The following is a 17457-nucleotide window of genomic DNA, read 5'->3' as shown; positions in this document are numbered from 1 at the left end:
CTCAGCAGCGCAGCAGGGCAGACTACCCAGAGGGGGACGGCAACTGGGCCAATCACAACACCTTTGGGTCTCCAGAGGCAGCCACCAGTGATGACTACAAGCTTGGTGCCACTCACCACCCACTTAGGAAAGGGTGAGGAGCTGAGTGTGGCTCGACCACACTGTGTAGAAGGGAGGGTTGGGAGATGGGGATGTGGAGACAGGGCTGGAGAAGAAAGACCTACTTCCAGGTCTTGAAGCACAGCTTCCTCCCAGCAAGGCCGTTAGGGACCTGGGTGGTGGGAGGCATCTTCATCTGCTGGAAGTAGGGGTGTCTGAGCGCTGCTGGCCACCTGCCCTCCTGGAGCCCAGAGCTCTCAGCTCCACTGAGGGCTGCATGTGTGTGTCTGGTGCCTGTGGGACCTCCTGGCCTGGTCAGGCTCAATGTCTGTTGCTCTCCAGAACCCTGGCTACTATGACATCCAGGCCCAGGACCTGGGCACCTGGCATGTGCCCAACAAGTCCCCCCTGCAGCAGTGGAGGAACAGCTCCCAGCTGAGGTACCGCACCAGGAATGGCTTCTTGGAGACTCTGGGACATAATCTGTTCGGCCTCTACCAGGTAACCAGGGCTGTTGGCTGAGGGGCACTTCCTCTGGTGAACAGAGAGCCAAGTGTTTGGGGTGAGAGGCAAGTCTTCTCTGTGGCCACGCGTCACCGTGAGGTGCCTGTGCTTGGCCACTTCTCCTACTCTGGGTCACTGTGAACTGCTGTGCTGCCTCTTTCAGGACCTCTGAGGCAGGCAAGGGGAGAGGCCTGTGGGAGAGGAGCGGAGAGGGAGAGCGGGAGAAGGCCAAGGGGCTTGGGGCTGTCAGAGAGACACAGCTCTGGGGAAAGAGGCGTGACTATGATGGAGACGGATTTCCGAATAATGACACGGGAAGGCATTAAATCCCCTACCTCTCAATATGATGGCATCTCTGCTGTCCTCACACAACCGCTCTTTTGGGTCCCTGCAGAAATACCCAGTGAAGTATGGAGCAGGGAAGTGTTGGACTGACAACGGCCCAGCTGTCCCTGTGATCTACGACTTCGGTGATGCTCAGAAAACGGCATCTTATTACTCACCACTTGGTCAGAGTGAGTGTCAGCTTCCTCACCCTGGTCTTAAATCCTACCCTGCTCTCTTGGGAAAAGTGTACATAATACGAGTAATAATTACTAGCATTTCCTGAACACTTTACAATGTGCCAAGCTCTTTTCTAGGAACTTGACATGGTTTGATGTCATTTCATCACCTTAAGAAACACTATGAAGTTAAAATTACTATTATCTCCATTTTACAGGATATAAACCAAGGCTGCTTAACCACCACCCTGTGTGGCCTCCCATAATAGTTAAAAAAAAAAAAAAAGTGGAGCTAATGTTCATAGGAGAGAAAAACTAGAAAAGTGATGAGAAAATTTTATTTTTGTTATGAAGGACAGCTATTAATTATCTTAAAGACATTTTTCAGCATAATAAAGGCACAGAAGTTAAGTCTTTGTTTGGAAAATAAAAGCCATTACTGTTGACGTTTGATATTTTACGAAGGCGGGTAATGGCAGTTAGGAAAACTAACACATGGTAATTGGATGAGAAGCTTGTCCACAGAAACACATGGCCACATCTGATCATTGGTTGTCCTCCTGCACCTTTGGAGATCTTCTTGGTGATCCTCTGTGGAGTCTAATTTCTCCTGTAAGCCTCGGGCAGACAAGTGTCCTCTTGCGAGCCCCAGCCTCTGTCCTCTTGCCCCAGATGGACAGAGGTTCTCCCCTGGCCAAGTTCAGGGTCGGATGTCCCGGCCACAGGAAACACAGGTGCTGGGCTCCACCCCTAAAGCTTGGAGGGCTGGGCTGTGACTTGAACTCTGGGCTTAGGAAATCCCTGGGCTGTTCAAAGGGAAGCTATTCCTGCTTCCTCCTTTGAATACTTGGCCCTTTCTCCGCTGCTTCTTTTCCAGGGAATTTGTTGCAGGATTCATCCAGTTCAGAATGTTTAATAATGAGAAAGCAGTCAATGCCCTGTGTGCTGGGGTGAGAGTTACTGGCTGCAACACTGAGAACGTGAGTTTGGGGAGATCAAAGCGTGTGCGCGTGTACATGTGGGGTGTGTTGATGTGTGTCTCCGTCACTTGCCTTTTTACTCTCTTGATGGTGTCTGGTGAACACAATCTATTTCAATGACGTTTTGTTTATCAAGATTTCCATGTATGGTTAGTACTTTAATGTTTTGTTTAAGAAGTATGTTTCTATGTTGAGGTCATAAAGATATTCTCCAATATTCATATTAACTTCCAGAAGCTTTATGTTTTTGTTGTTTTCCCAGTGCCGGAGCAGAGAGCGCCATAGCTGTGGTGACTGCAGAGTATCTTTGAGGGACATCTTGTGACTGGGGGAGGAGGAGGGAGTCAGAGCCACAAGAAGAAGGGCATTCACTTAGGGCCCTCTTGCCTGCCCAGCTGACAGTCTGAGAATGTGACCCCAAGATCACTCCATCTTCACTTCCCCCTCAGCCATCAGTTTGTCCATTTTTCAGTCATGATGAGGCAGCTGTGCCCTCATGGAAGGACCTCTAGATTGTGATCCAGAGGATAATGCAGCTGTGGACCCTGGGAGTACAGTGGGGGGGTGTGTCTCTTTTCCTAGACAACCGTTTCCTACACTGGCTTCCCTGGCTTCTTACACTGTGTGTTAGTGCATCTTTGCATATAACCTTCAGGCATTGATTCTTTCCTTAAAAATACAAGCATAGACTCGTGGTGAACACGATGCAGTCTATACAGAAACTGATAGATAATAATGTACACCTGAAATTTACACAGTGTTATAAGCCAATATGACTTCAATAAAATAATTTAAGAAAATACAAGCAGAGAACACCTGCAGACTGCTAGGTGTTAGAGGTGCACAGATGACATAACCATCTTAAGGAGCTATGAGTGGGACAGAGATGGCGATCTCCCATGGTCTGAACTGTGAGGGTAACGTAAACAAGGGGCTCTCAAACACGATAGAGGAGCTTCTAATTCTACTAATGGCACAGAGTTGATTCTCTAAGGAAGGTGACATTTGTGATGAATCTCAAAAGATGTATAAAGTTCAACAAGTAGGAAAGGTCAGAACAGTGCATTTTTAGCATGTATGACTACGATGCTCAAAATCATTGGCGTTTGAGAGGGCACGGTGTGCATATTGGGCAGAAGCAGGGGCTGATGAAGAAGATCCCTATAGGAACCAGGACCAGGAGGGACTTTACGTTATGTCAAGGATTTAGAGTTTATGTTGCAGGTGACGGGACTCAGAGAACTTTGAACAGAGGAGTGACGTGATCAGCTTTGGTTTTGCTAAGATGATGCATCGCAGTGTGGAGGACAAGGACTCAAGAGCAGGAGAATTAGGGGCCAGGAGACCGTGAGGCAGATGCAAAGGTCCAGATGCGACACACTAAGGTCCTGAGCCAAGGCTTTCTTGATGAGGTTGAACGAACGTGGATGGCTTCCAGGGATACGTAGGGGAAGGAATCATCAGTCCTTAACAAACAGATAAATACGGGCGGATGTCGAGTGAAGGAGACTAAAAAGACCTTAGGTGTTGGTTTTGGGTGACTGTGTACTATCAATTAAGACAGGTGGCAGGATGAGGAACAGATTCCTCAATCAGGGACAGTAAGAGAGATCATTAGTTTTGTTTTGCTCAAGTGGGGTTTTAGATACCTGTGAGATATCCAGGTGGTGACACCCAGGTGGTAGTTGGATATGAGGGTCTCAAGAATGAAACTATCTGGGCTGGCCTCAGAGATTAGGAGTATACTGATAGTATATGAGTATGCTAATAATGGCTGAAGTCATGGGAGAAGATGAGCCATAACAGGGAGAGTGAGATGTGGACTGAGCTCTGAAGAGCATGTAGGGGATGGGCTGAGGAAGAGAGGCAGGCCAAGGGGCCTGAGAATGCATGTTCAGGAAGGTAGAAAGGAAGTCAGGAAGGAGAGTGATTTCAGAGTCCACAGAGGAGAGGCTTTTGTGGGAGGGAGTGGTCAAAGCCAAGTCAGATGAGGACCAAAGATTCCAGGGGACTTGGCCATTAAGAGCTCAGAGCATCGGCAGCAAATCCCTCATTGTGTCTCTTCTCCTTGCTTCCCAGCACTGCATCGGTGGAGGAGGATTCTTCCCGGAGGGCAACCCCAGGCAGTGTGGGGATTTCTCCTCCTTTGGATTGGGATGGATACGGAGCTCACACTGGTTACAGCTGCAGCTGGGAGATAGCTGAGGCAGCCGTGCTCTTGTTCTACCGATGAGAGCTCTGTAGTTGGAGACTGGGAACCCGGATACTCCAAAGTGGAAAAGCTGCAACGTTAACAAGGAGGAGAGGAGAATAAATTACGTCAATTTGTGGCTCCAGGTTTCTTTGAATTCTTTTTACAAATCACCTGAGACCTTGAGGAATATCTTAAAATAGTACCTATTATTCTGGTGAATATGAGTTTGTAATTTCAAGTCTCAGGGATCCCAGAACCCAAGTGCGCCCCTCTCTCTAGGAGCCCCGAGTTAGATTCATGGGTAGGGGAAATGCTTCCTGTTAATTCTTCCTTCCATACTGTTATCAGCTAATCAAATACAGCCCTCAATATAAACATTTTAAAGAAGAAAAGATGACTATTATTTAGATTCAATAGAAAAAGAGGAAACAGAGGGCACAAGTACCCATTTCCTTACTTTCTCCTGCTTCCACAGTCAGGATACTCTCCCCAAAATGATTCTAGTACTTATTCCAACGTGTGTGTATGTGTGTGTGTGTGTGCACGTGTGTGTGTTTCTATGCCACCAAGAAATTCTCCAGCATCAGCTGGGTGTCCTAGAACTCAATTCAAATTTGGTACTATCTACTCAGAGATAGCATCAGATTCCACAGATTAAGGACTCAGTCCTCCCAAGAGTGCTGCCCCCTCCACTTTAGATGACAGTCACAAGCCCAGATTGTCACCTATGCTTTTGACCAACTGGCTATAGATTGGAGGTTCCAATGTCTCTCTCGGTGGGTTTGATTAATTTGCTAGAACAGCTCACAGATCTCAGAGGGACATTTCACTTACTAGATTACCAGTTTATTATAAAAGGATATAACTCAGGAAGAGCCAGAAGGAAGAGATGCATAGGGCAAGGTATGAGGAAAGAGCAAGGAGCTTCCATGCCCTATTCAGAACATGCCACTCTCCCCTCATCTCCATGTGTTCATCAACCTGGAAACTCTCCAGACTCCATCCTTTTGGGGTTTTATGGAGACTTCATTACAAAGGCATGATGATTAAATCATGGATGATTGATTCAACCTCCACTCCCACTCCTCTCCCTGACAATCAGGGGAGTGGGACTGAAAGTTCCAAACCTCCAATCATCAGGTGGCTTCTCCTGGCAACCAGCCCCCATTTCTAGGTGTGGTCCAAAAGTCACCTCATTAACATAACAAAAGACACCTTTGTTGCTCTGGTCACTTAGGAAATTCCCAGGGTTTGAAGAGCTCTATGCCAGAAACAGGATAAAGACTAAATTTATACTTGTAATAGATCACAATACCCCACTCTCCAAAGGCGGATGTGACTGGCAAGGTCTGGGCTCCCATCTTCAGTTGCTTATTCAAAAGGAGAGCCAAGGGTGCCAGTGAAGTCTCACTGTGTCATCTGTGCCAACAGGGTGCTGACAACAGCAGTCCTGCTTGTGAGCAGAGCTCAGACGTTTTATATAGTTTTGCTCAAAATGCAAGTCTGATGCGAACACTCCCCACCTCCCATCACCATCCTTTTTCTCCTTTGCTGCCTGTGGACTAGAGCAACAGTTCTCAAATGGGGTGGGAGGTGGGAGAGATAGGGGTAATCTCGCCTCTCGGTATGGCTAGGTAGATTTAGCAAATAAAAATACAGACGTCCACTTGAATTTTAATTTCAGATAAACGATAACAATATTTTTACTATAAGTATGTCCTGTGCAGTATTTTCTCAGGAGCCCTATCCCCAGGGACCATTTGGCAATATCTGGGGACACTGGCATGTCTGAGAGGTGGTATGGAGGATGACAGGAGCCATCTAGTGAGTGGAGGCAGGGATGCTGTGAGACGTCTGACACTGCACAGGACGCCCTCTGCACAGCAAAGAATGATATGATCTGAGGTGTCAGCAGTGCTGCAGTGGAGAAATCCTGGATGAGAGGATTTTGCTTAAAATGTATAGCGTGAAAGTCCTGAGGCCCTGGCCATTGGTAGCTGAAACCAAAGAAGAAAATTTTCAACGATGTGGTTAATTAAAAAAATAGACCCAATGTTTATTTGTTTTGCATTTTTGTCCATTTCATTATTGGTGGATAGCACATCTAACAGTTAAATACATTTAGATAATGTGCAGGTGACTGCCCCACTGCAGCATTGGTAACTAGATAAACAATTTAACTAGGACCTAGTTAACAAGAAACTGACTCCACATTTAAAATACAGCTCTCATTTAGATCATCCTTTGTTTTATCACTGGAGGGGTGGAGGGGAGTTGGAGGGAGCCTGTGCTCACACTGGAAATACATTAAGACCAAACCTTCTGAGACCCATTCCCGAGGGTTCCCACCCTGCCGGGTTAACCTCCAACTCCAGAGAAAGCCCAAGCTCGTGGCCTCCAGCATTAACTCTCATTCCATTGACCAGAATAGACAGTGTCAGCCTCACACCAGGGCTCAGAGTCTGAGTGCAGCTTACTCCGTTTGAACTAGAGCTGTTGACTTTTGCAGAAATGGAAGCAGTGGGACCCAATGGATGCTTAGCTGTAATGCCAAAACAAGGACAGTCGGTACCTAATGTCCAAGCAAGATTCACTGAAGCATCAAGATCTTCATATACTTTCTGATAAATATTCTCCAAACTCTGTCCAGTTATTGACCATAGCATGTAGCTGGATGTCTCCACTCCTATGCCTCATGGCAAAGTTACTCCTTGTCAGCTTTGATTTGGCACTGTCAAAAGTCACCCAGTGTCCAGCAAGTCAGCCCTCAGAATCAAAGCCAGCTGAACCATGGATGGCAGGTCCAGCAAAATCTAAGTCCGCATTACAACCAAGGATTTTACACTCCCTCCTGTAAGAAGACTTGAGTTTACCACTTTTCTTTCTCGTGTTGGTGAGAAGGTAGTATCAAATGTCAATTTCTACCCTTGACAAATCTGACCTTCAAGTCTGATTCAATTCTGTTCCCAGACTCTTTTCAGTGTCCCATTTTTCTGTGAAAGTCAGACCATACTCACACTGTATGAATTTGGTTTCCAAGGTCCCAGTAACTTGACCAGTGTCTGATTTAGATGGACCAGATACCAAGAAATCCGTGACACTGCATGATTTTGCTTTCACATCCAGACAACCTAAAACCAAATCCTCTGCTGAAAATATCTCTGGCAGATTTGCCAAGGTCAGCATATGATGGAGGAATATGCATTGACCACACATGGCTCTGTCTGTAGGTCGCCATGGCCAGGCCGTGAGAAGAGGTGATGGGGTGGTCTCCTGAGAGGTATGCCGCATCAGCATCTGGGGCCGCTCGGCTTGATCTGGTTTGGGCCACAGCTGCCATGGCCAGAGGGCCAAGTGAAAGCCCAGTGTTGTTCTTGGCTAAACCTGATTGATATAGTACATGGTCAGCTACTGTTAATGTATTTTGTTTTTTTCCAGTATCTTCTATTGTTTTCTCCCTCTTTAATAAACTTTTATCCCTTAATAGCTCATGCCTGCTTTTCTTCCTACTCCTTTATTCCCTCTTTCTCTACTCACTTTTGTTATCTCTTGTCTTCTTTCTTTCTCTCCCCCAATGTCAGGGTTCTGGAGGAAATACACAGTACACTCAAATGGTAATGGAACAGAGTTTAACAGAGTCAGTTTGTAAAGGTTTAGGTGGCATTATGGGAAACCAATAAGAGATGTGTAGTTTCCCCGAGTCAGCAACAGTAGGCAGCAGTTATCAAGGCTAGCATTGAAGGGCACGGGGAGAGAGCAGTTACCTGCATCCCCAGGAAAGAACACCTGCAGAAGTCTGCCAGATAGGAACTGACTCTTGGTAGAGGGATGTAGCCAGCACATGGCAACCTAGCAGGTTACCTTCATCCTTCTGTCCTTAGAACTCTTCCAGTGCCTCTCATTGGCTAAATCTATCTGGAAGCCCATGAATGAATTCGATAAAGGTCAGCAAGAGAATAGGGTGAAGAACGCATCAGAAGGGAAAATGAGAAAAATCCGATATGCTCCACTCCTTTTGCCCATCAGCATGCATTTTCGTTCTTTGTCCAGATGGAAAATTGATATCTCCAATCAGAGGACACACAATCATCCCATTAGCTCTTGTGTCATTGTGGGCTGATAATAATTCAGTCATATGCTCACGTGAAACCTTAACACATTAGTCACCACCAATGGTCTTCATATCAGGTAGCAGGTGAAAAAGAATGAGGAAGGAATTAAAACATATAAAAGAACTGCCACAGTTATTGCTTCCGTAGCTGTTCATGAGGCCTTAGTTGGTAATCCTAGTTTCATTCTTCCCCCACCCATTGCTTGTTTCCTTTACCCTCTACCCACTTCTTGGCTGGAAAACCTCCTGTAACCCAATTCTCCATTCTTGCTGGATCTGAGTCTTTGTGGTTCTACCTTTACTGGGTTGTTGTACTTTTTCTTTGACCAGGACTATTGGCCAATGTGTCAAGACATAGTCCTCCTTGTCTCCATTATGAAGCAGTAGGGAATTTCCCCTGGGAAATCAGGAACATCACCAGCCAGTACAGTGACATCTTCTTTGCCTGCTGGATCATTGGCACAAGGAAGCCAAAATGGCAAGTGGGTGGACTCAGCTTCCAAATTGAAAGAACCATAACTGCATTCCCTGGTGGAAGCATTCTTCCAAACCCACTAGCCTACTAGGACCTCCAAACCCATTGAACCCCAGGTTGTGGGGAATGAGAAGCAAAAATTCCTTCAGTACATTGTTTGGTGTAACTGTAATAGGAGCTATTTCATTTCCACCCCTGGACCCCTAGACCTGTGCATTTAGGCTGTTTGATGTGGCTGGTTTATTAGTTTTCTTGGGCTGCTATAACAAAGCATCACAGGCTGCGGGGCTTAAACAACAGAAATTTATTTCCCCGCAATTCTAGAGGCTAGAAGTCCAAGATCACGGTGTTGGCGGGGTTGGTTTTTGTGGAGGGCCGTGAGGGAAGGATGTGTTCCAGGACTCTCTCCTTGTCTCCCAGATGGCCTTCTTCTCCTTGAAATGATGACATTTTTCAAATGTCTTCCCTCCTTGTGTTTATCTGTGTCTTAATCTCCTCTTCTTATGAGGACATTAGTCATTTTTCTGGATTAGGGCCCACCCACATGAACTCATTTTACCCTAATTCCCTCTTCAAAGATCCTATCTCTAAAAACAGTCACATTGAAGTGATAGGGATTAGAACTTCAATACGTAAATTTGGGGGGGACGGGGGAACAGAATTCAGCCCATAATAGGGGGCAACCACATGTTGGCATCATTTATAGTTTGTGTCCAGTAGGACAGCAGTCTCACCTTGACAGGATGACACTGAGCCATTAGTAGCCTATTTCATCATTCTATCTATACCTCCTGAAAGATGGGGCTTGTGGTAAAATGATGAATTCCATAAAATGTGCCCCTTAGCTGGAGGCAATGTTGTGTGAGATGCCATGATATTCTGCAAGTCGGTGACTGCTGGTGTTACTAGAAGCATCATGGTCAGGGAGGGTAAACCTATCACCAGAAAATGTATCTATCCTTTTGAAGGCCAGTCATTACTCTTTCCCTTATAGAAACGTTGCAAAATAACCCAACTTATCACTGGGTAGCTTGTGGTCCCCTAACATGGGAATAGTGACACATTGAGGCTCCACAATGTCTGGTGATGTTGGCCGGTTGGATACTCAGGAGTGGTGTCAACCAGATCAGCCTTGGTGAAGAGAAGGCTGTGGAATTGAGTCTGTGCAGATCCTTGTCCCTGATGCCATTGCTGCTTTGTACATGAGCCCAATAAATGAGCACTGAGGTGGTTGGGGAAAGACACTGAGTGCCATCCACAGGTTGTGGCATCCTACTGACCTGGTAATTCAGAGCCTCCTTACGGAGGATGCGCCCTGGTGCACATTTACATGGAAGGCAAATTCCTTATTCTCTGTGCTCACAAGTAGAGGTCCATTCATGTACTTTCCCTCACAGCTTTTTGTTGCCATTCTTTCAGTCCTGCTCTATTCAAGTTCCTCCCCAAAGGGCCAACGTGCAAGCCACCGCTCATGAAGCAGTGTAGATTTGTACTTCAGGCAATGTCTTCTTCCTCACAAAGTCAGCAGCCAGATGAATCACCTGAAGTCTCCCTCAGGGAGAATTCCTTTTCACTATCACTTTTCAGGTCACCCCTGCTTGGGGCTGTAATACCGTGGCTGTCTACTTATAGCTAGAGCCAACAGATCAAGCAGATCCATTTGTAAATCACACTTTCCCTCCATTCCTTCTTCATTAGCTGCTCATAGGTTAATTCATATGAGGCCACAGGTGTGGATTTAGGAAGATGAAGCAAAGAGTCGGAGAGGATAATACGGAAGTCTGAGACATTTTGCTCATGTAGTGTAGTTCTGTCACCTTGACTTGCCTTGGTTTGGTCTTAAATACACCATTTCCTTTCACAATTATATGATTTGATGGGTTAGATAGTACCTAGTTCATGGTCATGATGGGAAGTTTGGGTTACACAGTCACTTGATGGTCCTTTGTTGAGCATTTAGTCCCTCCAGGGCCCAGTAGCAAGACAGGTTATCTTAAAACAGCTGTTTTAAATGGAGAATAATTGGCAGGAGACACAATGTCTTTACTCCAAAACTGTAGGGGTATGTGGTGTGGTTCTCCCACTGGGGCTTGCCAGAAACTCCAAATAGCTTCTTTTCCATCTGAAATCTTATCTGTTATGCTCCACAATAAGGTCCATGTGGGAAACAAAATTTCACTGGTACCCGGACCTGTTGTAGAGCCTTTTCTTGTTTTGTGTCCGCTCACAATTGGTACCCCTGTGGCCTGAGTAAGAGCAGCAGGCTCAAATGTCATATGTATTGCTTCCATATTCTGAAGAGACTAGCCTGATCTGGGATTGTGTCTTTTTCTTCAAAATAGCTGATGAAAGCTGTTTCTCACTTTAGGAAGGAGATTCAGATGTCGGAAATTCCCTGATGTGGCACATTCCGCATATACTCTGTGAATTCTTTGATAATTGTCCCTCAAAATTTGGGCTCACTTAGTGACTCAATTCCAATGAATAGAACGTGGCAGAAATGACATTGTGTGACTTCTGAGACCATGTGAAAATACCACATAGAGACAGAGGGATGTCCAAGAAGCTCTGTGTGTGTGATCCCTCCTCCAACAGTTTGAGTCTTCCCACCCAGGCAGCAGACACGTGAGTGAAGGAGTTTAAAGATTATCCCAACCTTAGCCACCAACTGACTCAAATGAGTCAGAGAACTGCAATAACAGCTTGACCTCTGGAGAGCTGGAGACTGAGGGCAGCCAAGCAGCTTTATGTGGTTGATCCCCAATAGACTCTAAACAGCAAGGACTGGGTGAGCTTTCCTGGTTGACAATTCTCTGTGTGTATTGTTACACCTTGATTCCAAGAAAGCAATGGTGTCTGTAACTCTATGAGGAGAGGACACCTGGAAGCTCTGTGCTTAGAACTTTCCTGGGCTCTTCCTCATGCACCTCTTCCTTTAGCTGATTTTAATCTGTATTCTTTGGCTGCAGTAAACCATAACTGTGAATATAGCAGCTTTCAGTGAGTTCTGACAGTCATTCTATACAATTATTTAACCTAAGAGTGGTCGTGGGGCCCTTCAAACTGGGAATTAATTTCAGAGGTGATGGTGGTGGTCTTGGGGGAGCCTTAGATTTACAATTGGTGTCAGAAGTGAGGGTGGACTTGTGCCCCATTCTTCTAACTCTGCACTCAGCATAACCATACTACAAATATCAGACAAGAATATCACAAGATAGGATAGTCACAAGCCAATCACTTTGATGATCGTAGATGTAACAATCCTAAAGAAGATATTAACTAATCTAATCCATTAATTAAAAATGCATCATGACAATGCTAAGTTTATTCCAGGAATGCAAGAAATCAATCAATGTAACTGGCTGCATTAACAGGATGAAAGAGAAAAACGAAGATCTCATAGATGCATAAAAAGAAGCTGATGAAATTCAAAATTTATATATGATGAAACCTATCAATATGATAAATAGTACATTCTAGAAAACTACAGAAGATATCATAGTCTATGGTGAAATTCAAAGCTTTCCTTTATGGGACCGGCCCCATGGCTGAGTGGTTAAGTTTGTGCACTCCGCTGCGGCGGCCCAGGGTTTTGCCGGTTTGAATCCTGGTCACCGACATGGTACAGCTCGTCAGGCCACGTTGAGGCAGTGTCCCACATGCCACAACTAGCAGGACCTGAAACTAAGATATACAACTATCTACCCGGGGGCTGGATTTGTGGAGATAAAGCGGGGGGGGGGGGCGGGGGGGAATGATTGGCAACACTGGCTAGCTCATGTGCCAATCTTTAAAAAAAAAAAAAAGACTTTTTAAAAAAAAGCTTTTCTTTAGAGACTGTGAACTCGGTGAAGATGGCTAAACCTACCATTTCTAGTCAACATTTATAAGTGACCTCAGCCAGGGAAATAAGGTGAGAACAAGAAAAGATATGATTGTGTTTGTAGAAAACACTGAAGTCTCTCTAAGCTTTAGAATGAATAAACGAATTCAGGAATGTCACAAGATCTACACACAAATATTAAGACCTATTGGAAACAAACAACTAGAAAATAAAATAAATCACCATTTACCATAACATCATCATAATCAAATACCAAAGGATAAATGTAATGGAAGATGAGCAATATCTCCAGAATAAAATCTACAAAATCTCACTGGGAGAAATTAAGACTTCAATAAATACAGGTATAAACAGGGTCATAGATTAGAAACCTTAATATTACAATGATGTCAATTCTCTCAAATTTGTCCATGGATTCAATGCCACCCCAATCAAAATCTAAGCAGGTGTTTGAATTCCAAGCTAATTATAAATTTTATGTGGAAATGAAAAGAGCCAAGAATAGTGAAAACAGTCTTGAAGAAGAAGAAGAATTTGGAGAACTTAGGCTACAAAATACATATCAAGACTTGTCTCAATTAGGGTTCTTCCAGAAGTGGATGCTGAGATGGGCATTTGGGTAAAAGGATTTTTTGGGAAGTGACCCCAGAAAATATGGTGAGGGAATGGAGAAGTGAAATAGGGTAGGCAAGAGAGCCCAAAAAATATGCCTTCACTTTAGGTGATGTGAGCAATGAAGGGGTTGCTGGTTCTGCAGGTCTTGACAATGTCCTTCACGATCTAGTCTATGCGGTGTGTGTATTAGGCACTACGGATAGACAAACGTATACCCAGTCTCTGAATAAAATCTCCTTCAAATCTTTTGCCAACAGTAACTGGGTTAGTTTTTTGTTAAGATATGCTTTTCCCATCCTGAATATGTATAGACAACTACTCAGATATCTTCATCTAAATAATAGTGTGTTATCTGAAAACAGTCTATCTCAATATTTAGAAAGGAATTCAAGGGAGGCAGTGAGCTGTCTTTCTTTTTCTTTTTTCGGTGGCAGCTTTGTTGACATTATATACTTGGAAAATTGGGCAGATCTGAGTCACCCTGGAACATTTTGGGGCCAACCATGTCTTATTATTTCTTCCACCGCAACATCTCCTTTCGCTGTTCTATTTTCTCCATTCTTTATGTCACTGGGGCAACATGACTGAGCAGATCTTTTGGCATCACCAAGTGGTAGTCTGGGCCATGGCACAGAAGATGTGCAACAGGCATGGAGTGGGTGGGTAATAGACACCCTCGGTCCCCAAGACTTCTTCCTCAATATGAGGGCCTTGATCTAGCAGAAGGGTAACATGGAGTTTCAAGAGTAGTCAGTTGGAAAAAATTAAAACTTAGGTGAAATCTGGCGTAAGAAATGGTTGTTCTTTTGATAATGTTATCAAACAATGCATTTTCACTTTTTGCAAAATATAGTTCAAAATTTTTCACTAGTTAATATATGCACATAGTACAATATTCCAAAGGCATAAAAAATATACAGTGAGGAGTATATCCACCTCTTACCACTGACCCCAGATCCCTAGCCCCATGACCCAGAGAAAACCACTGTTATACCTTTTCTTATAATAAAATTTTGAACTACAGGAGCTCTTCAGCACATTAAGTGACAGAGAGTAAGCGGCAAAGATCCTCTGAGAGAAGCTTCTGAGTGACAAGCTGCAACAAAACGTCACCTTCTAATCTGAATACCCATCCTCATTCTGGGCACAAACTGTTATTTGTAATTAAGAAAAAGGTCTCCATTTGTTCATATCCACAGGTTGACATCTCCCTGAAACATCTTGAGAATTTGTTGTTATTCCAAATATCACACTCAACTTGTTCAACTATTTTGTTAGTTTAGAAAGTATCTTTTGTCTTTCATTCAATTTTAGTATTTCCTGCAGTTTTGATGTTAGGCAATGAAAGAGTCAGAACTCTTGAAAAATCTGGCAACATTTAAAATCTTGAGGTCCAGGTATCTGTGATGAATACAAGCTGAAGAGGAGCCTGTGACTAAAGCTCTAGGAGAAAGTGATCCCTCCACCGGAATTGTAGCCATGGGCATAGTACACAGGCAGGGCGGCTGCCTGGCTTTGCATGGTTCGAGGAGGGCTGTGTGTCAGGCAGTAGGCTTTTGCTTGTCTCCATGACTTAGTGTTGTCGCCCCTAAGGTAACTCTATCGTCTCATGACAAAAGAGGAAAAGTTCTCATCCTAATTGGGAAGACCTGGCTGAACTCCACTGGAGGAGGGAAAATTATTCTTCCGTTTCCAGCAGCCAAGCTCCAATTAGTTGTATTAAAGAGTCAGCAGTTGAAGAATATCCCAATGTTTATTATGAATAATGGCCAGCCATGTCTCAAAAGGTACATTTTGGTGAAATTGCAGTTATCCTCAGGACCTTGGGAATGGCTTCTACTTGGGAGGTATTGGGTGTTGTGCCGGGAGCCGTGGCTACATCATTTGATTGGCTGTTTGACAGGGTCCAGCCCATTAACACCGAGGGGTGCAGGGTCGCCCCTTGGTGAAGAATAACCGGCCGGCCCCTCACATAGTTCTGAAACCTGTGCTGCTTCTAATTGCCCTTCATTCCTTTTCCTTTCTTAACCTCTAGTTTTCACTCCTTTGGGTGGCTGCTTGGGAGGCACTACCTCCCAGGAAAATTAGATATAGTAAGAGAACGTGACCACCTGCAGGTAACTTTCAAGATATTTTTCAGTTAATTAATGGAGGAGCACACAGTCCCTTTTGAGACAAGCAGAAAGGAATCCTGCCCAGATAAGATGTCGAATTACGTTTATGGCCTCCATCTGGTTAATGTTTCCTTCTCCCTCCAGTTCTTTGTCTAAATATATATATGCATCGTCCTTCTAAGTTTGCTGGTTAATTGGATGATCAAGAAGTATCTATATATATTATTCTTGACCTTCTGCTTTCTGTTAAAATGTTATGGAGGTTTTCTCCTAAAAGCAATAAATAATAAATAATTGATGAGTAGAAGGGCTGAGGGGTGCAGGGATGCCCCTCGGTGAAGTATGGCCAGCCGACACCCCTGATATTTTCTGAATTATATGCATGCTTTCTATCAAGGTTATGTCTATACTTATTTCTGTTTTTTATTCTTGAAGATATATAGTTTAGCTTAGCTTTTCAGCCCTTTACTTTAGTAACAAAATGATACTTTCTCGGGCAGTGTGCTTAAGGGACTGTTAGCTCTACAATCTAAAAGACAAAGGAATGCTTTCACCCCCTAAAGGGCACGAAAATACAAAGATGTTTAACTGCATGCTGAGAATGCAGATAGCCCTGGGGATAAGATACCCTGGAGTCGCCTTTTGTTCCCATTAACCATCTACACTAATGGCGTAAATGATTGAGGGAGGCAGGGATGGCTCCACCAGGATGTAACCAGACGGACCGCTGTCCTGTCTGGAGGCCTGGACCTTCTCTCTTTGATTTAACTTTTCCATGAATTACAACAGATGTCTAGGTACCTATCTCTTTTAGCTTAGAGACAACAAACACTAGTTAATTGTGGAGAAGACTACCATTAACCTTATGCTCTATAGAATAGAATGCTAATAAATATTCTTGTGCTCGTTTTTTACTTCCTTATCTCTCTGAGAATATTTCTAGAACTATTTCTGTACTAATCCCGAAAAATATATAAATGACACTTGTGCACAGTAAAGTTGGACTTGCTAACATCAACCCAAGTCTCACGTCCTCTTTATTTTCCCCTCATTGCACCAACGCCATCCATCCCTCAGGAACCTGGACTCAGCCGGGGCGGGACTCAGGCAGTGTTGCATGACAAGACATGTCACAGGAAAGAGGCTCATGCCAAACAAAATCGTAATTTTTCCTTAGAAATCTCATGGCCCTTTTAAATGAGAGAAGAGAGTAAAATTACTGAGTCCCACTTGCAGGCATGAATTGAGGAAGAGGCTGGTGAGAGGTCATCTACCTACTAGACAAGCATAGAGTATCCAGGAAATAGAATACATACTATCCAAATCTTTTTTATAGATTTGCAAAGATACGTGGACTTCTAGTATCCAAGGATACAGGAGATCTTGATGTTTAACAGCAAATAAAAACAGGCTGTCAGGATGAACGAGGACAGAACAGAAGGAGGAGGAACACCTATCTACCACCAGAGAAGGGCAGAAGATGGAATGATGATTACACACTGGCCAGATTGAGAGAAACTGGGGCCAAAGGCAACACCATTGCACTGACTGCCCAGGGATCTTGAAGAAAACGGTAAGCACATTTGTTTGTCTGTTTAGCTGAAAGAATCGAGGAATCTCAAGAGCTTTTAAATGGAACTATAATTTCTTGTTGCAGCAGTTGTGGGAATGACATTACAGTGTGATACCTACTGCTGATTCTGGACGCAAGGGATATAGAGACATTTTAGGAAGGAGCTCAGCTGCCTTTCATCTGATTCTAACTGGCTGAGTAGAATGAATGAGTCTGACGTCGTTAGCATGTTGGGGCCTGTCTTAGTATGTTTGAGATGCTACAACAAATTACCATAGACCAGGTGGCTTCTAAGCAGCACACATTTATTTCTCATGGTTCTAGGTTCTGGGAAGTCCAAGATTAAGGTCCTGGTAGATTCCGTGTCTCATGAGAGCCTGCTTCCTGGTTCATACATGGCCATCTTCTTGCTGTGTCCTCACATGGCAGAAGCAATGGGGAATCT

General features: G+C 44.3%; 1 pseudogene; it reads right to left on the bottom strand.

The window, feature by feature from the left end:
* Window positions 1-6571: 6571 nt before the first annotated feature.
* On the bottom strand, window positions 6572-7485 carry LOC106831102 (voltage-dependent anion-selective channel protein 2-like; annotated as a pseudogene).
* Between the last annotated feature and the right edge of the window lie 9972 nt (window positions 7486-17457).

The sequence above is a fragment of the Equus asinus genome, chromosome 25, assembly GCF_041296235.1.
Source record: "Equus asinus isolate D_3611 breed Donkey chromosome 25, EquAss-T2T_v2, whole genome shotgun sequence".
NCBI lineage: Eukaryota > Metazoa > Chordata > Mammalia > Perissodactyla > Equidae > Equus > Equus asinus.
Note: the sequence above shows the minus strand (reverse complement) of the source record. Positions and strands in the feature narration are given on the sequence as shown.